The sequence below is a fragment of the Peromyscus eremicus genome, chromosome 8a (assembly GCF_949786415.1).
Source record: "Peromyscus eremicus chromosome 8a, PerEre_H2_v1, whole genome shotgun sequence".
Lineage (NCBI taxonomy): Eukaryota > Metazoa > Chordata > Mammalia > Rodentia > Cricetidae > Peromyscus > Peromyscus eremicus.
Window position 1 is genome coordinate 38,090,912 of NC_081423.1, and position 25,181 is coordinate 38,116,092.

Consider the following 25,181-nt stretch of genomic DNA (forward strand, 5'->3'; position numbering starts at 1 on the left):
GCCCTCACTCAGGCGAGGCTGGTCTGACCAGCACTGCATAGGACACCTCCTCTGATACACACGTTCTGATTCTAGGAGAGTAAGCGGCGCGGAAGCCGCTTCTTTTAGCAGGGGCGCTGCCCTGTAGCTCACCTGAGATGGTGGTAAAACGGACTGTGTGACAGAGAACCCGGAAGGAGCCAGGAGAGGCCTGAGTGCCGCCCGCTTGGCCCTTCCCAACACCTACCACATGCCAGTGACAAAGTAAACACCCAGAACATACAGCACTTGAGTAAATGGCTTGGTCACAAACCCACTATGAGGCTGGGGGAGCTCCTCTCCCTCTCCTGGAGGGGAAAGGAAAGCCTTAAACTCAAACAATGATCCCTAAGGTAAGGAAGAGACCCTGGCTAGGTTCTAACACACTGTCAACCTCCTCCCTGGGTCTCGGGTCATGACTGCTCTGTCCCATTCAGTTCTAAGCAGAATTTCCCATCACACCACTGTGGAGCACATTTCCTGCTGTAAGTTGTTGTTGTTTATCGGCTTTATTTCATCTGAAACCACTCTGCTAGTACTATAGACTCCTGTGGCTTAGCAGCCTTCATTCATTCATCCCTGCGTTCATTCAACAACGACCTCTGGGGTTTGGGTGCTGGATAGAACTCTGGGTATGGGGTTGCAAGTTACCAGTCTGGGGTGGTGGGCCATAACTCCAAAGACTTCCACGGGGAATGGGAAACTCAGGATTTGGGGGTACCGAAACTGCCTCCCAAGATCATCAGCCCACAGTAAAAAACTGCTTCAATCAGGAACCTCAACAGCCCTTTTGACCTCCACACTGTCCACACTAAAGGCAAGCATGCAGCAGGGCTGGTGACAGTGACTTCACCACCATGTGCGAACTGCATGTCTGTCTGATGCATTCTGTTGGGGGCCCAGCAATCTTCACTTTATAAATCAACAACAGAGGCCATTGAGCCTAAGTACCTCAGCCAGGCGGCAAGGCCAGTGTGTGGGCATCAGATGCAGAGCTTTGCCTGGAAGGACCACAGTTCCTACCCCTGCTAGATACTCATGGTGGGGACCCATAGCTCCCTTAACATGGGCCAGAACGGCAGAGTTCAAGCCCATTTGTAGGGTAGTCTCAGGCCACCGAATAGCCTCTAGCTCAGTGGTTCTCCACCTTCCTAATGCTGTGACCCTTTAATACAGTTCCTCATGTTGTGGTGACCTCAAACCATAAAATTATTTTCATTGCTACTTCATAACTGTAATTTTGCTACTGTTATGAATCATAATATAAATATCTGCGTTTTCAGATGGTTTTAGGTAACCCTTGTGAAAGGGTTGTTAGCCTCCAATGGGTCATGACCCACAGGTTGAGAATCTCTCAAATATTATTATGGTCCAGCCTTAATAATCTTCTTCCCAGGGGCCCAGAAGAGAAGCTATGAACAGTGCAAATTGTTTTTGGGAAAAGAATCTAAGTACACCAAGCTCTTTAGTCTAGTTCTCAAGTAAAAAAACTTCTCCAGTCAAAATCCTCCCCCAGTCTCTGAGGTTTACAGTTAAACACCCATGCAATAGCAGTGCTCTAGCTAAAGCAAGGTCACCAGGCTTGAATTCTCACAGGGCCGTAAAGGCAGTCAAGAGTTTTCCTCAGGCAGTGACCACCAGGCTTTGTTGGTTTGTTTGTTTTTTGAGACAGGGTTTCTCTGTAGCTTTGAAGCCTGTCCTGAATGAAACTCGCTCTGTAGAACAGGCTAGCCTCAAACTCAGAGATCTGCCTGCCTCTGTCTCTCCAAGTGCTGGGATTAAAGGTGTGCACCACCACGCCCAGCTTTCTTTTACAATCCAAAAGGGGAGTGGTAAAGGAGGAGGTCAACTAAGAGCTGAAATCGGTTAATAAATCAGAAAAGGGGAATTTATGTGCTCAAACTACATTCCTAGAGGTGGTGAGGTAAATGTTAGGAGTCTACAATGTTAGTATAAATACCACTAAGGCTGTATAAGAAAGGAGAGTTTGAGTTTAATTTACCTTAATTCAGGAGATCGTTTGGCCTTGGATGCTTGATAGGTATTTCAGATAAAACACAGTTATGAGTTCTTGGGAGCATACGTAGCATACAAGGAAATCATTGCAGGAATCGATTAATTTATATACAAAAGCTAAAATATCACCAAGACTTCCTAAGCCATGGCTTGACCTTGGGAAAAGTCCTTGACCTTCCCAAGTAGTAGCTTTTGTGATAGCAGCTGGATTCCATTACGTTTTCCTGCGGCTTGCAGCAAGAACCACTGCTTTGCTCTGTTTCCTTCAGTGCACGAACCAACAGCCTTCTTTTTCTTTAGGTTTTTCGAGACAATGTCTCTCTGTATAGCCCTGGCTATCCCAGAACTCGCTTTGTAGACAAGGCTGGCCTCAAACTCACTGAGATCCACCTGCCTCTGCCTCCCAAGTTCCCAAGTGCTGGGATTAAAGGTGTGCATCACCATGCCTGGCAGCCATCAGCCTTATGCTGGGGACAGAGCAGGGCCTTGTCCACTGGACCAGTACCACCAACACAGCCACACCCACAGCCCCATAAGCCATCAGCTCCCTTTACCAAGGGTATCTGTGGAACACACTGGGACAGAAGGAAAAAAAACGAAGCTGTGACAAGCACCCCACCCCACCCCAAGGCTGACAAACACCAGCTGAACACCCACTTCGAGAGGTACCCACTCCCTGCTGGGCCCTGTGAGGCAAAGGACAGCTGCCCACACACCCACATCGCTGGCTAGGAGGGATTTTTTTCTGAAAGGTCAGCATACACTGCAGAATGGTAAACACTGATGCACCGCTGAGCGAAAGGAGACAGTGTGGGTGAACTACTAGGTAGACAGCTGGACGCTCAGACCACCAGCCCACATGAGAGTCCTCCTCTGCTCACCTACAGTTGCCACCACGTGACTGCACCCGGCTGGAGCCTGTGTCTGTCCATTAGCGTAACACCCTCCTGGGCAGAAACAGGCTTCACATCTCTGTGTTCCTGTCACCAGCAAAGGGAGGAAATGGGGAAACTGAGGCTGGAGCCACCCTGAGTGGCAAGTAGCTGCAGGTGGCCTGTCTCCTAGCCCCACTCCCTAGGGTTCACAGTAGACTCAGAGTCACTGTTATGGGCCAGTTTGGTCCCTTTCTCCTCCGTGTGGCTTTCTCAGTACACAGAAACTCCATGGAAGCAGAGACCAAGGCCAGGGCTTCTTCAGAAAGCAGTGATCCCACAGGTCCAACACACACCACTCATTTCAAGGCCCAGAGCCTGAAAGGACTTACCCCACCTCCCAAGAGACCATGCTGAAACCAGCCAGCCAGCCCAACACTTCTAGAATCAAAACTAGACTCCCCCCAGTGCCGCCCAGAGATGCCCAGACAGGTGGCAAACTGGTATATAGGGGCTGACAAGCAAGGGGTTCACAGGAAACATGACCAGAGTGGACAGAGGAATGGCCGAGCTGGGGCAGGGGTCAGGCTTGCTGCAAGGTAGCAGACTCAGGAAGAACCCCAGAAAGGAGTGGCCTGAGAGATGCCAGGAGGAAAGAAGTGAGAGCTGAGGGGCTTCCAGCCAAGCTCTGGACCAGTGGCTAGTACACCTCCAGCACGGCTTCTGATGGTGTGCAAGGATGGGGGGATGAAACACGAATTGCTAAACGGTCTTATTAATAAAAAACCTGGAGCCAGACATTGGAGTGAAAGCTGAAAGATCAGAGAAGCTGAACAAGCCAGCCACAAGTTCTTACCTCTACAAAATCCTCGGTGAGTTCCTGTTTCCTCAGGCCTTCTGTACCTTTTTCTGCCCTGCCATCACTTCCTGGGTTTAAAGGCGTGTGTTCTTTCCGAGCAAAGATATGAGATCCCAAGTGTTGGGATTAAAGGTGTGTGCCACCAAGCCTGGCTCTGTTCCCAGTGTGGCCTTGAACTCACAGAGATGCAGATAGATCTCTGTCTCCTGAGTGATAGGATTAAAGGTGTGTGCCACCACTGTCTGGCCTCTATGTCTAATCTAATGGCTGGCTCTGTCCTTTGATCCCCAGATAAGTTTATTAGGGTACACAATCTATCACCACAGGGGACCTCCAAGGACTAGCACCAGGAGGGCTCTCCCAATACAACAAAGCCAATCTCACCCCCAGGCAGAAGGCACAGGGAACTGCTGGAGACTGAGAAGCTGCCTAAGAGAAGATAGTGTGGTCCCCAAGGACCAGAGCAGTAGACAGATAGGAAGATCAGAGCCTGCTTTTATGTGATTCTCCCTCTGGGTCCATGCAGGGCCTGGAGCTGGGAGGCCAAGGCCACACAAAGGCCCATTTCCTTGTGGGTCTGGCTGCAGACTCTCTATTAACCAGGGCCCAGGAGGAAGCCATAGTGGCCACCTATACAGATGCCACCATTCAGCAAGGGGCCTTCCTGCAAGGTGCCACCAACACCTTGCCCAAACCAAAGACAGACACTGATAAAGAGGCAGCCAGCTCAGACCTAGGTAAGCCCTGAGCTGGTGAGTAAGGAGCTCCCCATGTCCCTCCCTGGACTAGATCTGGCTATGTGATGGAACTAGAGAGGCCTGGTTTGAGGACAGAAAAGGACCCAAACTCACAGGTCAGCCCACAAACTCAGAGCATGTGATGAAGTGATGCTGTGACTCTGAACACACTGTGACTGGGGAGCAGCTAGGGGCATACATGGGGCTGGAGCGGGGCTGAGGCAGTAGAGTGGACCCCCATTCCTGACCCACTTCTGGAAGAGAGGGATGGAAGGGCCAGAGCCACGCTAAATTCACACTCAGCTCCTGATTGTCTAAGGCTGCCTTGCCACAGCCATGTTCTAACGGCTGAGGAGGTAGGAGCAGGTCAGGAAGGATAGGACACTGAACCACAGGGAAAGGCTCCGTGACCCCCCCCCCAACCCCCGAAGTCATGCTCATTTGCATAGTCACTCGCATTTATAAAGTACGAAGTCTCAGGCATTCTTTCACCTGACTGTCCCAGCAGCCCTGGGGAGAAGGCATGGTTGAGGGACAAGATCACCAAGCTCAGCTTGGGGACTTGAGCCCCACAATGTCTCTGGTTTCTGGCTGTATCAGGGGACAGCTACACCCTACAGCCCTGGAGGCAGCAAAGGTCTCTTGGCACCAAAGGAATGGTTCCAGCACATCACATCATGGTGGCAAAGGTCTATGTCCTCAGCAGAGGCAGAGCTGTGAGATATGTCAGCAGGTGTGGCCAGAACACAGGGACAAAGGAAGCTCAGAAGAATTTAAAAAAAAAAAAAAGCCTGCCTCCTCCTCTGTTCTATGACCTTGGTCTCCTGTCCTCTTATGCAAGGGGAGGAGCCTGGATGACACAGACGCTGCCTGACTAGATAAAGCTGGGTGCTGTTCTAATGGCCAAAGGATGGGAGGGACCCAAGCCTGGAGAGGAAGAGCAGGTTAGAGAGCAGAGGAGATGGAACACAAGATGTACAGACGTACAGATGTACAGCTGCAGAGTCAGGAAGAAGGTTCCACCTAGGACCAGGAAAGGTGAGGCGCACAGGCCATGCACTGGCATGTTCTTGTGTATCACACTGCACCCTGGGGCCTCACCTGTACCAGGCCCAGCTCTGTCCTCCCTGCAGCTGTGGGATGCTGGGCCAGTCACTTATCCATTCTGGGACCCAGCTGTTCATCTGTAAAACAGGAATATGAAAACCCACCAGGCTAAGGGGAAGACATTCAATGGCGTGTCTGTGTGTAGTGGTGAGAGGTTCTCACTTCTGACTTTATTTCCCAAACATGATTTACTCAACAAGAAAACATGTTTCACGATGAAATACCCAATATAATGAGTAAGTGGTTCCCAGCTCAGCATGCAGCACACTGTAGGTATTCAGCAAAAGAGCAAGGGGATCCCACCACTGTGCCCAGTTGACCTCAGAACTGTCCCGACACTCCAACTTTGGCTGGTTTTTATTTTGCCTCTGTGTGTGTGTGTGTGTGTGTGTGTGTGTGTGTGTGTGTGTACTGGGGTGTGTGTGTGTACTGGGGTGTGTGTGTGTACTGGGGTGTGTGTGTGTGTGTACTGGTGTGTGTGAGTGTGTACTGGTGTGTGTGTGTGTGTGTGTGTGTGAGAGAGAGTGTGTACTGGTGTATGTGTGAGTGTGTACTGGTGTATGTGTGAGTGTGTACTGGTGTGTGTGTGTGAGTGTGTACTGGTGTATGTGTGAGTGTGTACTGGTGTGTGTGTGTGTGTGAGTGTGTACTGGTGTGTGTGCATGCACTGAAGGGTCAACCTTCTGTGCCATTCCTCAGGAGCTGTCTACTTTCTTTTTTTTTGAGGCAGGGTCTCTCACTGGAACCTGTAGGTTCAATGATCTGGCTAGGCTGGGCAGCCAAGGAACCCCCAGGGATCTGCCTGGCTCCTCCTCCTCTTCCTCCTCCTCCTCCGCAGCACTGGGAATACAGGTGAGGTGCCGTGTCCATCTGTTTTTTTATGTGGGTTCTAGAAATCAAACTCAGTCCCTTTCATGTTGGTGGAGCAAGCATTTTATTTCCCCAGGCCCTGCTATTTATAGGGTACTGTGGTGCTGAGGATGGAACCCACATGCCAAGCAAGTACTCTATCACTCAAATATATCCCAGCTGGTCTTAGTGTTTGAGATAGGATCTTACTATGTAGCTAGCCTCAAACTCACAGACCTCCCTGTGCCGCCTTCTGAGTCTTGGGATGTAGCCATGTGCCACCATATCTAGCTTTTTTTTTTTTTTTTTTTTTTTTTTTTTGATATACGGTCTCATGGAGCCCAGGCTAGCCTTAACGCCCTACATAGCCAAGGACAATGTTGAATTCCTGATTCTCCTGCCTCCAGTTCTCTAGTACTGGATCACAGGCATGTGCCACCATGCTTAACTGGACTGGACATTCTCTAAAGTTCTTTCTAGTTCTAACAGTTCAGGATTACTACTTCCACAGCCCATCCCTATCTGACCTTAACAGAATTATCATCTGTCCCCAGCTCTAGTCTCTACAGTAGCCTAGGGGATTCTCAACTCAGCAGTCTACCCATGAGTTTATTCTCAGGGACACACACACACACACACACACACACACACACACACACAGAGAGAGAGAGAGAGAGAGACAGACAGACAGACACAGAAAGAGAAAGGAAGGAAGCAAAGGCCTTGGGCTGATGGCTCTTTGCAGGCCCAGCTACTACAAGACATGCCAGGCTCCAGCCAAACCTGGGGACTGTGTCCCTCCAGCAGCACAGACCCCTCCCTGGGCCCTCTTCCCTCTCCTGTGTTGAGTCACTACAGAGGGAGTCCTTAGTGTCCCTTGATACAGGGTTCACAGCACTTGCCTGACAGCGGAGCTGGAAGGTCAGCTGGGTAAAAATGATATACACAAGCAGTACTCAGCAGGGTGAGGTAAGGAAATGAAATGGCTAGTTCAGCTCCACCATGTACCAAGTGCCAGCTGAACTATCACACACATCACCTCACCCAGAGCTAAACGTGCTTATCCCTGCTTTCCAGCAAGGAGGTCAACCCACCTGCCAGATAGCATGTGGGAGCAGACTCAGAGGGGTTAAGCTATCTGCCTGAGGATACACAGCTTGTTGTGTGTCAACAAATAATCCAGCTTCCAGTGCCCTGGGAGGAAAGAGGCAGAATCCCACAAGAGCCCAGACCCTGGCTTCCACCTCTGTCTGCCCTGACCTGCAGTCACCTGGGCTCAGCATCTCGGGCTGGAGGGCAGCAGAGATGGGGTTCTGCAAGACTAAATTTGGCACTTGGCACAATGGTGTTCCCAAATCTACCTCCGATGGCCTTTATATCCTGGGTCCCAAGGGAAGGAGCAAGATGTCACTCCTTCCACACCAGCCCCAAAAGTCTGGAACCTCAGGGCTTGTCTCGTAGCCTTGTTCCTGGCATTGTCCCACCATCTGCCAATCCGCTGTTCTAGCTGCAGCAGGCCCTGGAACTGGACACAACACTCAGGTATTGCCTCGTGATCAGACACACAGGGACTTTCGCTTCTACCCTTTCAGACACTATGCATCTGCTGACAGAGCCCTGGCATTCACGTGTTTCTTACAGTTGGGACACATACATGAAAAAGTCTCTGCTATAGTTGGACAGTGAACGTCCCCCAAAGCCCCACATGTTACAAAGCTTGATTCCAGGGTGCCCCGTTCTCCCTTTTCTTCCCGCTTCTTGACGGAGGAGGTGAGTGACCCTCCTCATGTGCTCTCCATTCCTGCCCATGTGCTATGCTGACTTACCGCAGGCCCAAGGCAATCACAGCTGGCCAGGAGCAGTGCCCAAACCACCAAAACTGTGCAGCAAAGCAGACCTGTCCTCCTTAAAGGACGGCTGTGTCCTCGGCAATGCTGTCACCTTCATACCCACATTCCTCCCCTCAGCTAGGGCCCAGGACTGACAAGGGATGTCACTGAGCCAGGGTGGCCTCGACTACCAGCTGAGAATAAGCCAATCTTAGGACAAAAAGGATGGTGTTGGGAGTAGCCTGTCTCTCAGCGCCCAAATACCACAGCTGGCTTATGCAACCCTGTAACTCCCCTCTCAGAGGAAGATACCGGTTTTTGTGAATTCTCCTTATACCAAATATGGTGGGAAGAGAATTTCAGACTCAAGCCTGACTCTGCTGCCTCCCCAAGACCTGTCGTTTTGCTTTCCCTATGGGAAATGCTGTGTGAACCGAGTAGGAACCACAGAGCTGTCTACAAACCTTAATGTGAAACCCAAACAGGAGTCGCCACGGCTAGGAAAGGGCCAGAGAAAGGAAGGCCACCTCAGGGAGAGACCCCAGATGCTCATCTCCAAGGGCAGCAAACAGCCCACAAAAGGAGGAAAACGATCAATACATGGTGGAGATGCCTCGGGAGTGAAAATGAATGGTGCAGCAGACACAGATGTGGACGGCTCTTTCACATTCAAGCTGTGTGAGAACGGGACAGTGAGGGGGGGCACAGAGCACATCTTACAACACACAACCACGTTACACACTGGTCAGAGACGCACACATTCGTGCTAAAGTTGGAAGAAACACAAGAGAGGGCTGGGGACAGGGCTCAGTCATTAAAGTGCTACCACAGGCGCATGAAAACCTTCGTTTGAGCCTCAGAACACACATTTACAGGGGGTAGGGGCGTGGGGGGGGAGGGGGGAGCGGGGGAGCGCTAGTGAGATGGCTGAGCGGGTAAGGTGCTTGCTCCCTAAACTAACGACCTGACTTTGATCCCACCCACATGGCACACTAAATCAATGTAATAATACATTTAAAAAGCCAGAAGCCCAGCATGACGCCCCACACCAGCAATCAATCCTGGCATGAGAGCAAGGCCAGCCTGGGGCACAGCCTGCAACCCCAGAGCTGAGGAGGTGGACATGGGTAAATCCCCAGAACTGACTAGCCAGCTAGTCGAGCCTAATTGGTGAGTCCCAGGCCAGGGGGAGAGAGCCTGTCTCAAAAAACACAGTGACTGGTGGTGAGCCGAGGCTAGCCAGGTGAAGATCAATCAGGGCTGAGGGACCTAGAGCAGGGGAGTTATAGAAGGGGTGGGGACCAAACTGAGGCCCCTGACTTAGAGGTTCCGCCACCCTACAAAGGCCAACTCTGGCTCCAGTGCCTCCTCATCTCTACCCCCACTCACCTGCCAAGGCTGAGGCAGTGGTCTGTCCACCCTTGTGCTCTGCAAAGAAAATGTCCCACAACTCAGGGAACAGCCTGGGGATAAGGTCAGTGAGGGAAGGCAGCCCTGCAGGGACAGCCATCAGAAAGGAGGCCGACACTCCTCAGCAGTCACCCTTCCCAGTCACTGGGGTGACCGTCCGTCCAGTGCAGGTCACGGGAAGAACACAGAGAACTAATTTCCTGCGGTAGCCTGCTGGCTGCCAAGGTCTGCCTGTGGCTGGAGACACCCCTCCTGAGAGACAAGGTGGACAGGGAGCAAGGGGCACATAGGGGACATCAGCAGGGAGGCAGAAGAAGACCTGGCCCAGCCGGAGCTACCGAGGACCATTCACCCAATGAACGGACAAGGAGGGTCCAATGGCTGGATTTCACTATTTGGAGTATTCATTTCATTTGGATTTTTGAGACAGAGTCTGGCCTTGAACTTAAAACATTAGCAAAGAATGATGCTGGACTTCTGGCTCTCCTGCCACCACCTTCTGAGAGCTGGAGTTATAGGCGTTCACTAACACACCTGATTTATGCAGCACGGAATGGAAGCAGAATTCACCCACAGTAGGTAAGCGCTCCACTAACTGCGCCACATCCTACGCCCAACACTTGGGATAGAGCAAAGGACAAGTCATTCAGAGAGCACAGATACAGGTCAGTAGAGGGTTGGAGGTAGGTTATTCAGAAGCCTGGGAAGTGGGGTCCCTTGCCACCTGTGGCTGAGATTCCAACAGCCTCAGCAATAACCACAGCCAGTACGCACAGAGAGATCTCCCACCATGCTGCAGGGTAATACTGCCATCTCTTGGAGTTGGGTGAGGAAACAAGGGGACACAGCACCCACCTGGTCTACACCAGGAGCTGTCACAGTGGGGTGGAGATTTCACCAGCCTTACACCCAACACTGGCACCTATCAGCCCGGCTGCTGCAGCCCAGCCATCGGAATGTCCAAATGGACACTCCCATGCCTGGGATCTTTGGGGGTCTTGCTCAGTCCAGCTGACAACTCCCCAACTAAGCACAGCTTCACTCCCTATCTGCCATGTCCATTCAGACCCCAATCCCTACTCTGTACATCACCATCCTTCCAGGGCCTACCCTTAACATCACTGCTCTCTGGGAGTCCCTCTTAACCCTCAGGTGCCCCCAAATGACTTCGCATCCTAGCTATATCCACAATGGCTCACATCCTAGCTATATCCACAATGGCTAGCCTTATTCACTGTCCACTGGCTCCTGATGCTGTCAGGAAGAGCTCTCAGCCAGAAGGACTGAAAGGCGAAGCCAGGCCCTCACAACAGGTGAGGCCTGAACACCTCCCAGCTGAAAGCTCACAGGACCATCAGAAAACTTACCCTCCAGCCATCCATCCTAGAACTCACTCTGTGGACCAGGCTAGCCTTGAACTCAAGAGACCTGCCTTCCTCTGCCTCCTGAGGCCAGGGAGCAAAAGCCTGCACCAGCACACTACATTTGGTGCACACATAAACTTATTTTAGATCATGATAAATGAATGAAAAAAAACGTAGTAATATGACAGAAAGTGAAAGGGGGGCTATTTTGCATAGGAAGAAGAGGGAAGGCCCCCTCTGAGAAGGTGACATTTGAGCTGAGACTCGACAGACAAGGAAAAGGCAGCCTTGGGAAGGGCGGGCTGGGAACTGTGTTCTGGGCACTGGGAAGGCAGGTGTGGGGAGTCAGCATGAGAACAAGCTGGGCACACACAGCTGGCAAACAGCGGGCAGCACGGCCTGCCAAATCACAGTGGGCACAGAAGGGAGCCGGTAACCAGCGGAGGGAGGCAGGCAGACAACCTCTCAGAGCACCATCAGACCCAAACCAGGTCGGCCTGACCCAGCCAGGACATCCGGGCCAGAGACACAGCAGCACTGGGGGTGAAGGAATGAGTCAGACCCATGGCTTCCTGGGGCCCCAAGGGAGCTGCTATGGGCATCCAGGGACAGGCACCCACCCCCAGCTATACTGTACCCACACTCACAGGACACCCACATGGAGGGGACAACATGATCATACACATAAGTACGCAGAACACTCCCATCTGTCGCTCTGAGGGACAAGATTAAATGTGTCCACAAAGGGCTGGGCCCTAAATATTTTCCAAGGACACAGCAATGATGACAGTCTAAGCTAGTGGAAAAAGAAGAGGGTCCTTGGGGAAAGGGGTGTAGCTCACCTGGTAGAGTACTTGCCTAGCGTGAATAAAGCCCTGGGTTCAATCCCCAGTACCACATAAACCAGGCACTGTAGGGCAGGCCTCTAATCCCAGCACTCAAGTGGATGCAGAAGGACCAGAAGTTCAAGGTCATCCTCAGCTACAAGTAAATTCAAGGCCAGCCTGGGCTATGGAGACCCCGTTATAACTTAAAACAACAGTTTAGAACTGTTGAGATGGCTCGGTGAGTGAAGGGGTTTGCCACCAAGCCCAACAACCCGAGTTCAAGCCCCGAAACCCCCACGGGAGAAGGAAACAGCCAAGTCCTGCAAGTTGTTCTTGGACCTCCACGTGGGCATGGACATCCTAGCATGCACTCACCCCCATAGAAGCACAAACAAACAAACGTAAAACTAAAAACCAACAACAGCGAAGGCCTAGCTGAAAATGGATGACTTCTAAACCTGAACACTACTATCAGGGTGGTCAGAAAGAACAAACGAGAACCAGGCATGGTGGAACACCCCTGTAATCCCAGCAGGTAGAGGTAGGAGGACCAGGAGTTCCAGGTCATCTTTAGCCACAGAGTGTCAGCCTGGACTACAAGATTCTATCGAAAGAAAGAAAGAAAGAAAGAAAGAAAGAAAGAGAGAGAGAGAGAGAGAGAGAGAGAGAGAGAGAAAGAAAGAAAGAAAGAAAGAAAGAAAGAAAGAAAGAAAGAAAAAGACAGAAAGAAAGAAAGAAAGAAAGAAAGGAGGAAATTAAGAAAAAGTTTTAAAAACTCATCTCTTAAGTGTAAAGTTACTAATTATCATTATGGGTTAGTTTCACAGGCCACTTGCTAGGGACAAAGGGATACTGAGCCTGCTTAGTTAGTGGGAGTATTCCGCTCTCCTAACACAATGTCCTCCGTCAAGGACCAAAAAAACCATTCTGAGAGTCCCCTGACTGTCCACTCATGAGTCTGAATTCCCCTCCACCACACCCCTCATTGTTGGTAGTATGAGTAAGAGCTGATCAAATCCCACTTTGACTGACTGTGAAATCAAAATGATGCATCAGGAATCCACACGTTTCCCACACTGTCATTCAGCAAGGGGGTGGGGATAGCTACTGCCGAGACTTTTGCTTCATCCCTGAAAGTCCCTCCCTCCCTTTTACCAAAACAGTTCCTCACTGACAGCACCAAATTCCCACCCACTGCCCGGCACAAGATGAATACATGCACAGCAAACCACTTCCATACACATGATCTCACACAGAGGCACAGAAACTTCCCACGGTGCAAAACACAACCCAAAGCATAAAAACTATCCCTCCATAATCATTCCCAGAAACTTACTGTATCTACCCAGCACCTGTGTACACAAATGCCTCCCAGGCTGTGCAAAACGAGCTCATTAAGGGTGGAGTAGGGGGCTTTAGAGACAAACATTTGGGTTAGAATCTCGACTTTGCAATTCACTAGTTGTGTGATTACAATCTGCAAGCTGCCTGTGCTCCTCACTGGTGAGGTGAAGATATAAAGTAACATTCATGGAGAAGGGTTGGCTAGATGGCCAGTAAAGACGCTGGCCACAGAGCCTGAGCACCTGAGTTCAGTCCCTGGCGGGAACCCACAAGGTTTGGAAAAAGAGAAATGACTCAGGCAAGTTGTCTGTCCACAACCTCACCACGCAAACAATAAATAAATGTATTTTTAAAAGAAGTAACAGTCATGCTTGGAATGAATGTCACAGTTGGATGAGTTTCACACTAAAAGTTTAGATCAACACTTAGATGCACGCCTTTTATCCTCGCACGCGGGAATAAAGCAGGAGGGTCTCTGTGAGTTCGAGGCCAACCTGTTCTATATAGCGAATTCCAGACCAGAGAGTACTACACAGCGAGACCTTGTCTCAAAACAAACAAGAAAAGACTATCTGGAAATTGACCAATAAGCGTGGCTACGATGATGATTTTCGTCATTATGACGTCTGCACACCGCTACCCAAACTTTGCTCGTTGGGCGTTGGGGTCCGCAGGCCGGTCCCAGGCGCGCTCCGCAGGCGGTGCGCATGCGCGCCCGGCTAGCTCCCGGGGCCGGGAGCCTCTGAAGCCTGACGACGGAGACGCAGACACCTCACGACTCTGGGACTCCCGCCACTAGCCCTCGCGCCCCGCGCAGGCCCCCGTCTCCTCCCGCCTGCCCATTCCCCGGCGGCCCCGCTCACCCTAGGACGAGAGCTTCGGGGCACCGAGCCAGACTCAGCAGCCCTAGGCTCCGGTCGGTACCAGGAAATACCGGGGCCACGCCACGCCCCTGGGAAAGTCCCCGGAGACCGACGGGCCGTCCATCCAATGGCGCTGCGCGCTGGGCGCTGGGGGTGTGGCCTGGGATGTAAACAGCTGCCTGGGCGCCACTGGGTGGAGCAGTTCATGGCTCAAACCTAGGCGGCCTCAGGGCACTGAACCGACCTCCCAAGTCCAGCTCGGTCCTTACCTCCTGTGTGAGTAAGCCCCTGCAGGGAAGCAAGAGCCGGGTCTATTCTAGTTCCCAGCTGCAGGACTTGCCCTCTCAGCACTCGGGAGGCTGAGGCAGGAGGATTCTGAGTTCGAGGCCAGCTTCGGATATATGAGACCACGGCTCACCCCACCACCACCAGAAAGAATTTTATATATTATATTATATATATATAATTTTATATATTATATATTATATTTAATATATATATATATAAAATTCTGGCTCAACAAGTAAGATGAAAGGCAAAAGAGAAAGACACCTGACGTTGATCTCTGGCCTCCATAGACATGAACATACACGATTCTGAAAGGTGGAAAGCCTTGACCTTGGAATAAAGGACAGCTCTTTAAACATGGAGGACAATATGCTTTTTAGGAGATTGAAACATTCTCTGACACTGGAATTGTTAAACGTTGACCGGTCTTCATCTTGTGGACTGGGGGATGAGGATCTAGGGGACTCTTTCATGCATGCCCTCATTGTACATAGAGACCTATCAACGGGGACTGTGAACAGGCACCTACTTAAGCATATGTCTTCAACAAGGACCTTCCTTTTGGGCTTTGTGTCACTTGTGTCCCAGCTACCTCAAAGGAGCTGGCAGGTTTTCAAAACAACATTCTAGGTCACATTTCTTATGCAAAGAAGCATGCATGTACCTTAATCCTGAAGGTTGGGAAACCAGGCACCCCAAAGGGGCTACACAGTCCCCCTCAGGGGAGGCTGCAGGGAGAACTGGGTCCTTTGTTCCATGCATCAGTTCCCCAAAGATCTGTGTCTCTCTGCTCTGTGCTTCCCAGTTCACCTCTTCCTGGAATGCTCACTTCTGAAATCTTGTCCCAACTCTCCACTCCTAAGCCACTACCCAGCACTGAGATTTCCCTTCAGATGGAGTCTCCAATAATTTCCATTCTGATTGCATACTGTTGCCACTGTTTTTGTAAAATATTTGACTTCAGAAAGTTGAGCGGTTTCATTCCCACAAATGTCCATGATTCCTAGGAAGCCTTTAATCCAAGCACTTGGGAGGCACAGGCTGGAGGACCACTGTGAATCTGAGGCCAGCCTGCTCTACATAGTGAATTAAAGGCCAGCCACAGCTACACTGTAAGACCATGTCTCAAAACAAACAAACAAAAAACAAAAACAAAAAAAATCTATCATCATCACCACCAATAAAACATCATCCAGGGGCCAATGAGCTGGGTCAGAGTTAGGTAAAGGTACTTGCTGACCAGCCTGAGAACCTGAGTTCAATCCCTGGAACCCTCAAGGTGGAAGGAAAAAACTGACTCCTGCAAGTGGATGATTCTCTTGAGGTGGGTAGGTGGGTGGGTTCTCACCATGTAGTCCCAAGCTGGTCTAGACCTCTTCATCCTCCTATCTGAGCTTCAAGTGGGATGATAACAACTTTGCACAATCGCACCCAGAACTTTCTTTTTTTTTTTTTTTTTTTTTGGTTTTTTCAAGACAGGGTTTCTCTGTGTAGCTTTGAACCTTTCCTGGAACTCACTCTGCAGCCCAGGCTGGCCTTGAACTCACGGAAATCCGCCTGCCTCTGCCTCCGAGTGCTGGGATTAAAGACGTGTGCCACCACTGCCCGGCCCCAGAACTTTCTTATCAGTTCCACTCATCAACTCAAGGTTGTTACCTTCTTATCCTTGTAAGTCTTAGGTTTCACTCCAAAGCACCACACCATCAGAGCCGCCTTGAACCTCAGCATTGCTCAAGACCCCACACATTGACACAACCAAAACCAGAACCCAGGGCCTTGGTTCCCAGTCCTGTTTGCTTCTATCCACAGTGCTGTGTTGTCTCCACAGTGTCAGAATGGATCTCTCTCTCTCTCCTTCTCTGACCTCAAACTTGCAAGGTAGGTTGACCCCTTGAATTCCTGACCCTCCTACCCCCACCTCCCTTGTGCCGGGATTTATTTATTTATTTATTTATTTATTTATTTATTTATTTATTTAGTTTTTATTTGCATTGGTGTTGCCTCCAAATATGTCTATGTGAGGGTGTCAGATCTTGGCGTTATAGACAATTGTTAGCTGCCATGTGGGTGCTGGGAATTGAACCCAGGTCCTCTGGAAGAGCAGTCAGTACTCTTAACTGCTGAGCCATCTCTCCAGCCCCTTATGCCGGGATTACAGACATGCACGACCACTGTCCAATTTATATAGTGCAGGAGATAGAACACAGGGCTTCCAGCAGGCTAGGCAAGCTCTCTACCGAGGTTCACCCCCCAACCCCTTTCTCACTTTCTTACAGGCCCCAACCCCAACCCAGCCCCTTACTACCCTGGTGACCTCTAAACCCCGGGTTCTTTTCTGAAAAAAAAAAAAAAAAATGAGAATGATTACACCTCCCCTTCAGGTGTTTGTGAGGATGAGGATGATTCAGACAGAGGCTCAGCACACACTAGCATCCGAGAAATGATGGTGATGCCCAAATGTAAGTTACACGCATTGATAGATTTCACTGTTAAAGCCAGAAATGTAGTCTTCTTTGGTTCCGTCCCCCTAGACTTGGGACATGGAGCTGGCGGGAGGCAGATGCCCCTGGCCTGGCATCCTCTGCCACCCCTTAGCCTGGAAGGGAGTTTCCAAGTTGGGAGGTGAGTGACTCAGGCAGGTGGCAACCTCTTACTCTTCTAGAGTGTCAACAAGCACCCTCAAAAAGCCCCACCTGGGAGGAGAGCCACACCGCCTGGGTTTTGTTTTGCTTTGTGCTGAAGAAGACAGCGTCCCATCCTCTCCGCCACTCCCTCCTCTACCATCTCCACCAGGGAGACTCCAGAGTAGCCAAGTGCACACTTATAAAAACATGCCCTGAAAAGACTATGCCCAGTCATGTGGCAGAAGCAGGAAGTGGGGGCTGTGGTATAAAAGCATTAAAAGATAACACGAAGGGGCTGGGAAATGGCTAGGGAGCAAGAACCCTTCCTGTGCAAGCATGAGGACCTGATGTGAACGTTCAGCACTCACGTCAAAAAGCCAGGTGTGGCTGTGTGTATGCCTAAAACCCTATTGTTGTTGGGGTAGGAGGTGGAGACAAGAGGATTGCTGTGACTTAGCTGACTACTGACTGGCCTAGCTCCAGGTTTGGTAAGAGACCCTGTCTCAAGGGGACAAGGAACAGTATGATAAAGCAGGGGTACATGATGTCTCTTTTGGCCCTCTATGCATGTGTGTACCCTCCCCCACACGTGAGCAAACCACACACACACACACACACAAGATGGAGTGCACACTAGGCCTGTGCTTTTACACAATTCATCTCCCATCCACTCTGTGAAATGAAGTTCATACAGAGCTTGATGCACCTGGGCCAGGCTCTTAAGCAGCACCATCCTGTCACAATATCTCACCGGCTAGCGGGCCACAGAGCTCAGAATGCCAGCCTCAAAAGGATCTTTAGAAGTGATCAAACCCCCAACTCTACTCAAAATAAGTGATGATATTGCAGTGAAATATGGACAAGAGGGAAGAGACAGGCCTGTCCTTGGTGGGTGGAGCCACACTGAGGGCCAGAGCAAGGCTAATATTTGCAGCAGGTGTGACCTTGAGGTTTAGATCAGTGCTGATACCAGCTCCTGGGCTCCCCTTGGGAGCATCTGCTTTTTTGCTACACACTCCAACTGATGGGAAGCACAGCTGCTCGCCTGTGTGTTTGTGTACGTGTGTGAGTCTCGGTGTGTGTGTGTGTGTGTGTTGAGCACAGGTGTGTGGAAGCCAGAGGTCAACCTGGGTGTCATGCCTCAGGAACCCTCCACTTTGTATTTTGAGACAAGGTCTCTCACTGGGACCTATGACTGGCCGATTAGCCTAGCCTGGCCGGCCAGCAAGCCCCGAGGATCCGCTTATCTCTGTCTCCCTCGATGCTGGGATATTAAGTGTACATCACTATACCCAGCTTTTTGTACATGGGCTTTGGGGATTGAACTCAAGTCCTCCACATTACTGTTTGAGCTGTCCCCTCACTTCTTTACTTTTTTGAGATGAGGTATCATGTAGCCAAGGTTGGCCTCAAAATCATTGTGTAAGTGAGGAAGACATGATATTTCTGGTTTTCATGACTCTTGGTCCTGGGTTCTGGGATACGTCACATCTCATTACTACTCTCCTGGGACCCCAGCGGGGCTTTATGTGTGGTAGGCAAGCTCTCTGACTCCAGAGCTAAGTTTCATTCCCAAGCTGGAAACAGAATTTTGAATCAAACAAGCATGAGCCTTATTCTGTTAGAATGAGAGACTCAAGAGCCTTGGCTGGGAGAGGGTGGAACTGAGGAACTTGGGTAGGAGTAATTAAGCAGTCCTGGATCCCTTCCTGGATCCTTTGCCTCAGGCGACCTCAGAATACAAAACCCTTCAGTGGATTCTAGGTACTTTCTGCTCTTGGGTGTGTGCTTATCAAAAAGAGAGATTTGGGTGATAGTTAATTGAGATAAGGAATGTCAAACATGTGACACTGACTAAAATGGGGCTTGGGGGTGCTGGTGGTGATTGCTGAGAAGTAAGTGATGCCAGTGAGGACAGTCCTCCCCTGCCATGCCCGAGAGCCTGGGTTCATCCCTAGCGCTCCAGAGAGCCAAATGTGATGACACACATTTGTAATCCTGCACTCAAGAGGTCGAGGCAAGAGGATGGGAAACTCAAGTTCATCCTCAGCTCCACAGGGAATTGGGGCTAGCCTGGGATACATGAGACTCAGCCAGAGAAAGAGAGAGAGAGAGAGAGAGAGAGAGAGAGAGAGAGAGAGAGAGAGAGAGAGAGAGAAGAGAGAGGAAGGAAAAAAATGGTATGTCAGTTGGAAGCAGTGCTCAACACTCTCCATCTCGAGCTCTGTGGAGGCAGAGGTAGGAGGACCAAAAATCCAAGGCCAGCCTGGGCTATATGAGACTCTGACTCAAAACAACAACCAGCCTCCCCCCAATCCCAATCACACACAACCAAAAACTGTCACTAAATGAACATCTGTAGTCCCAGCTCCCCTCAGCCTAAGGTGTTTTTAAACTCTATCTGCCCTCACGGGCTATGAGGGCTACAGGATTTTTGTGTTCATTTAGCATCTTTTACATGTATTTATTTATTGCGTGTGTGTGTGTGTGTGTGTGTGTGTGTGTGTGTGTGTGTGTGTGTACACTCCTGCATGCACACATTCCACAGCACATGTGGAGGTCAGAGGACAGTTTGTAGGAGTTCTTTCTCTCTTACTGTGTGAGTCCCAGGGATTAAACTCAGGTTGTCAAACTTAACAGCAAGCACTTTACCCACGGAACCATCTTTCCAGGCTCCATTCATGGTCTCAAGGTGAATAAAACCATTTACATTCACCACTTGCCCTGTTCCCCGGATACCTGCCCTGCCGTAACTCAGGTGTGGGTTCCGAAGTCTGGGCTTGGATTCCAGCCCTGCCACTCAGGGTCTGCACCCTTATTTCCTAAGCAAGACCGTGCAGGTAGTGTCAGTTTGTGGCCCCAGTGACAGGAAGCATGGTAATTATGGTTTGGGACAGCAGGCAGTTTGGATCTTCCTTTCCTGAAGGGGATCCCAGGCCCGCAGCTGGGGATCTCTTTGCCTGGATCTCGCTGAGAATTCTCTGAGGAGCTGACCTCTGGCCATGGCTGCTAGCTTTTCCTCCAGCCTCTTTCTCCTTCCCAGCTCTTTCCCTGGTGTCCCTAACCTGCCTGTTATTCTCTGGTTTCTAGGACATCACTGGAAGAGAAGAAAGGAAGGACAGCGACACCAGGGAAATTCCCAGCTCGTCACATACTGGCCCTGCCAGGCCCCTCCCACAATCTCTAGGAGTCCTGGGTCTCTCCCCCAGCTTCTCTCCCTGGCCCTCCTGACTCCAGTATCAAGCTGGCCTTAGACCGGGATCCCAGCTTGCTCCTTGTCATCTTCCCGGAAGCGGGAAGAGCTCAGCCCCTACGGGAGGTAGGTAACCCCACAGGCAGGACCAGAACATTTCCCAATCCTGGGAAGCCCTACCAGATGCTGAGAGCAGTTCTCTCTCAGTCTACCCCCGCCTTCTCACGTCTTCTAGGACCTCTCCAGAGTCCTCCCTCATTCCGCAGCCCAGAGGCCACTGTCAAATGTCTGACACAGCCTCTGACCCTTACCCTCCTTCGCCAGGGACTTCCCTGGGCTGGGCCTCCTCTGACCAGTTTTGGAAAAACTGGACTGTTTGTGATCAAAGAAGTCAGTCAGCACCATCTGCCAGCCCTTGGCCCACTCCCAGGGCCTCGGGTTCTCGGTGAAAGGTTTACCCTCAGAAGGAGCCAGCGGGCCTGAGAGCAAAGAAGTCTGGAGACAGGAGAGGGGTCCCTCTACTCCCGTGTCAAGGAGGGCCTCAATCACTGTTGTGTACCCCAGGGAGCAAGATGGGCTCCACCTGCCCTCCTTGTTTGGGTTTAGACTTCCAAACTGCCCAGCTCACTCCACATCCCACACCCTCAAAGTTCACATTCACACAGAGACAGACACCCAGACCGTCCACAAACACGCCCACGGACCAACACGTACCTGCTCCTGTGAGCCTGCCTGACAGAGAGGCAAACACACCATCTCACACACAGAAAACACATATGAGGGGGGGGAAAGTCCGTCCATTCATCCCCCTCAATGCTGAGAGAAAAACAGTATAGACATAAGTCTCTTTTTTCTGCCCTTTGGAAAAGTTAGAGAGATTTGAAGGGAAGGTTGATTGAGGAGGCAGGATAAGCATAAGGAACCAGAGGTAGAGGTCAGAGGGCCAAGCAGGCTGAGAAAAGAGAAGGGGCCCAGAATTCAAGGCCCTAGGTGGGCCCGCCAAGGTAGGCTGGGGAGCAAAAGACCCCAGCTAGCAGAGAGGGGGAGGCCGGGCAGCTGTTGACACACAGCTGGGAGGGTCTGGTGGCCTCTGCATCGCCATGTGATGAGTCTTGTCACCCATGCTGTCACACCTGCCCCTAGCCCAGGTCACTCACCTGAGGAAGCACGGGGTGATCTGAGGCTGTGCCCGGTGAGTGTGGCCATGCGTCCCTATGTCCCTGTGAAGGCTGTTGGGCTTTCTGAGCTTCTGCAGGAAGGAGGGCTGGGCGGAGCTGACTCTGAGGCAGGAGGGGAATTCCCCCATGATGGAGAAGCCAGCCACCAGGCAGCCCCACAAGGCCCAGCTGAGGCCCCATCCCGCCCTCTGGCAGAGCAGAGGCCCTTTGCCAGCCTCCACCTGTTGCTCCCCAGGCCGCCTGTCACTTGCTGTGGATTCCAGGAAGGGGAGGGGGCTCTGGAGAAGAGCTGAGAGCCTGGTGGCCCCTCAGCCGGGGCCAGGAATAAGGCAAGGACAGGTACAAGAGCATAGGCCACCTGGCCTGCCCTGCTGGGATCTCCTAGAGATCTGTGTTTCCTTCTTTGTCCAAAGTGGGGGATTCCAGCGCTCATGGCCTTGAGGAAATCGCCAGACGTCCCGCTGACATCCTCCTGCCTCCTGTTCCTGCCTCATCTGTTCCCATGTAGGACTCTCTGTGAGTCCTCTCCAGACAAGGAAAACATTCTCCTTCCTTCCCGAATGCTGGGTCTCCTCTGCATGTCGAGTCATACCTGGTGACCCACGGCCCAGTCTGAACCTGCCAGCTGCAGTCCGAGCAAGCCACCCCCTCCTGAGCCTGGTGTGCTCGTGAATCTCTATCATCGAAGTCCCTAGAGAGACACCTCTGGGGTGTGCCTATGAAGCCTTTTCCAGAGAGGATTCTCTGAAGAGGGAAGCCCCACCCTGAATGTGAACAGCCATCCCAGGGGCTGGGGTGCCGGAATAAATAAAAAGGGGAAACAGGAGAAAGTTGGTCAACCACTCTCTCTGCTTCCCGATCGATCGATCGATCGATCCACTAGATGTGAGCAAGCAGCCGAATGCCCCACCTGCCACAGCCCAGAGCCACACTCCCAGGCTGCCAGCCCCTCCTTACCATGGTGAATTGTGTCCCCTCAAACTGGGAGCCAAAGCAAACCCCCCTCCCCAAGATGCTGCTTGCCAGTATTCTGTCGAAACAACGAGTAAAGAGGCTAACACACGCCCTGTGACCCACCCTCACACCCACTGCAGAGTGGGGAAACTGAGTCCTGCTCTGTCTGGTTTCTGCAGCTCTACAGAAGCCAAACGATGCTCTGCACTCACCTCTTGTAAACTGTTGATTACATACATAGGGCCGTACCGTGACACAGACACGGGGCCACACCGTGATACATGCACGGGCCGCACCGCTGACACAGACACGGGGCCGCACCGTGACATAGACACGGGGCCGCACACTGACACATGCATGAGGTTGCACCATTCAGTACCTGCCACAAAGATGCTGAGAGAGGGGAGAGAAAGGGAGAGAGATTTTCTTTTTATTTATCTTTTCCTTTCTTTCTTTTTTCTCTTCTTTCTTTCCTTTTTTGTTTTTAGAGACAGGGTTTCTCTGTGTATCAGTCCTGGCTGTCCTGGAACTCGCTCTGTAGACCAGGCTGCCCTCAAACTCAGAGATCTGCCTGTCTCTGCCTCCCGAGTGCTGGGATGAAAGGAGAGAGCCACCCAGCTAGAGAGATTTTCTTAATCATTCCTAGTTCTGGTGTAACAGTAACCGAGGACATAGGAATACACAAATCCAGTCAGATCTCTGTCCCCCAAAGCTCACAGAGACCAGGGCTATCCTGTCCAATTGTGTGACCCTCATTCACACATGATGGATCAAATGTAAATAAATAAAAGCAAGAACTTAGGAGCTGAGGAGACAGTTCAGTGGGTAAAGTGCTCCCTGTCCAAGCATGATGACTTGTGTTTGAGCCGCGGGGCCTGAGTGAAAAAGGCTGGTGTGGTGAACACGCAGTCCCAGCACTGGGAAGGCAGAGGCAGGAGGATTCGTGGGACTTGCTGGTCAGCAAGTCTAGCTAAACCGGTGAGCCTAAGGCCAATGAGAGCATCTGTCTCAAAAAGCAAGATGGATGGCATCTGAGGAACAACATCTGAGATTATCTGCTGGGCTCTGTACATACGTGTACACACATGCCCTACACACACACACACACACACACACACACACACACACACACACACTAACTCAGTTCCTCAGTAGCATTAGGCACATTTCACTGTGATGTGTAGCCAGGGTGACAGCTGCTCCTACGTGGGACTTGAGGTTACAGGTGTGCACTACCGTGCCCTGCTCTACATGCGGCTTTCGAACCCTTGAAGGGTGGCCAGTGCCATGAGGAAGGGAGTGTGGTGTAGAAAAGAGTACTAGACCAGGAGTCAGGGAACTCCTAACTTAATTCATGCAGAAGTCGTTTCTCCTGTCTGGCCTTCAGTTCCTGACTACCACACGAGACTGCAAGTCCATCCATCACCTCCATCGTCACAGAGGGTGCCATTGGGTAGCACTGTCTGGAGGCTGTGACATATGATCAGAGGGACACAGTGAAAGGTGAGAAAAGTGTGTTTAGGTAGGGGAAAAAAAATGCAGGGAGCTGTAGGTACCAGGACAAATGTCTAGATGGGATTTGGGGGCCTGGGAGTCTTCCAAAAGTAGCCAAGCAAGAGCACAAGGAAGGCTGTTCACCACAAAGGGAATAAAATGTGCACAGAGAAGAGTCTGTGTGAAGTACTGGCGATTGCTCACTCCAAGTGTGGCATGGAGTTTGAAGAAGGGGGAACTGGAGTCGTAGGTACACAGGGGCCGCCCAAAACCCTCATGGAAAGCTGGGCCCAGAGAGGGTGATCTGGGACAGAGTTTGTGGAATTCACTCCTCAACTGCTTCTGTGCCCTTGAGGTTGGGGCTGCACAGGGAGCAATGGAGGAGCCTCCTCTTGGACATTGCATCACTTTGCAGCAGGAAGTGAAGGCCAGACAAGGGAAGTGACTTCTCCCTGAGTAAGTTGGGGCCTTCCTGACTCCTAGGCCGGTGCGCTATCCCAGACCATACTCTCTTCCTCATGGCACTGGCCACTTGTCAAGAGCTCAGTAGTCACTTGTCAGAGCAAGGTGGTGCAACCCCTGGGAGGCTGAGGCAGGAGTAACTTTGAGGCCAGCCTGGCTACATAGTAAGATCCTGTCTCAAAAAATAAACATGGAGCTGGAGAGAAGGCTCAGCAGGTAAGAGCGTCCACTGCTCTTGTGGAAGACCTGAGATCAGTTCCTAGTATCCATGTTAGGGGCAGCTCTCATAACTACCTGTAACTCCAGTCCCATTGGGGTTCAACAGCTCTGACCTCCAAAGACACCTTCAAACATGTGTGCATGCAAATATATATACACACACATGTGCATGCAAATACACACACACAGACACCCACACATACACACTTAAAAATAAAGTAAAATCTTTAAAAAAAAAAATCAAACAAGCAGCAACAACAAAGAAATCCTCTTAAAACAGCAACAAGAAATTTCATCTAAAAGCAGCTACCATATTGGGCTGTACAGATATTTTTAACATCACAAGAAGTTCTGTTGGACCAGAGAGGCAAAGAGAACAGGACGTTTCCCTAGACATAGACCTTTTCATCAACAGGGAGTAAAAACGCATCACTTGGTTCAGATGTTCTTGTAATTGGAATATTCTCTACAAACATGGCCACAATAATTGTGGAACCCCTGTGAGTACATGGAACCTGGCTTGTACCAGTGCCTGCCCATCAAGTGGCAGGGTCCTTGAAAGGACAGGGAAGTTCAAGGAGCTGGCTTGAACTGTCGGGGAGATTGTTACAGTCTGTCCATGATGAGATGCTGGTCAGCTTCCCCAGCCTCTCCCCACACCTCTTCCCTCTTTC

At 51.0% G+C, this 25,181-nt stretch overlaps 1 protein-coding gene across 3 annotated transcripts in view; it reads right to left on the reverse strand.

Annotated features, from left to right (window-relative positions):
* Tnip1 (TNFAIP3 interacting protein 1) overlaps positions 1–21,446 on the reverse strand; it is a 53,446-nt gene extending 32,000 nt beyond the window's left edge. For 2 of the 3 annotated variants that reach the window (XM_059270578.1, XM_059270576.1), the window contains exon 1: positions 14,096–14,200. The gene's annotated coding sequence lies outside the window, so the exon portion shown is untranslated. Of the gene's footprint in view, positions 1–14,095; positions 14,201–21,357 lie in introns of those variants that run through there. The other variant, XM_059270577.1, reaches the window with a different exon arrangement.
* Positions 21,447–25,181: the final 3,735 nt, after the last annotated feature.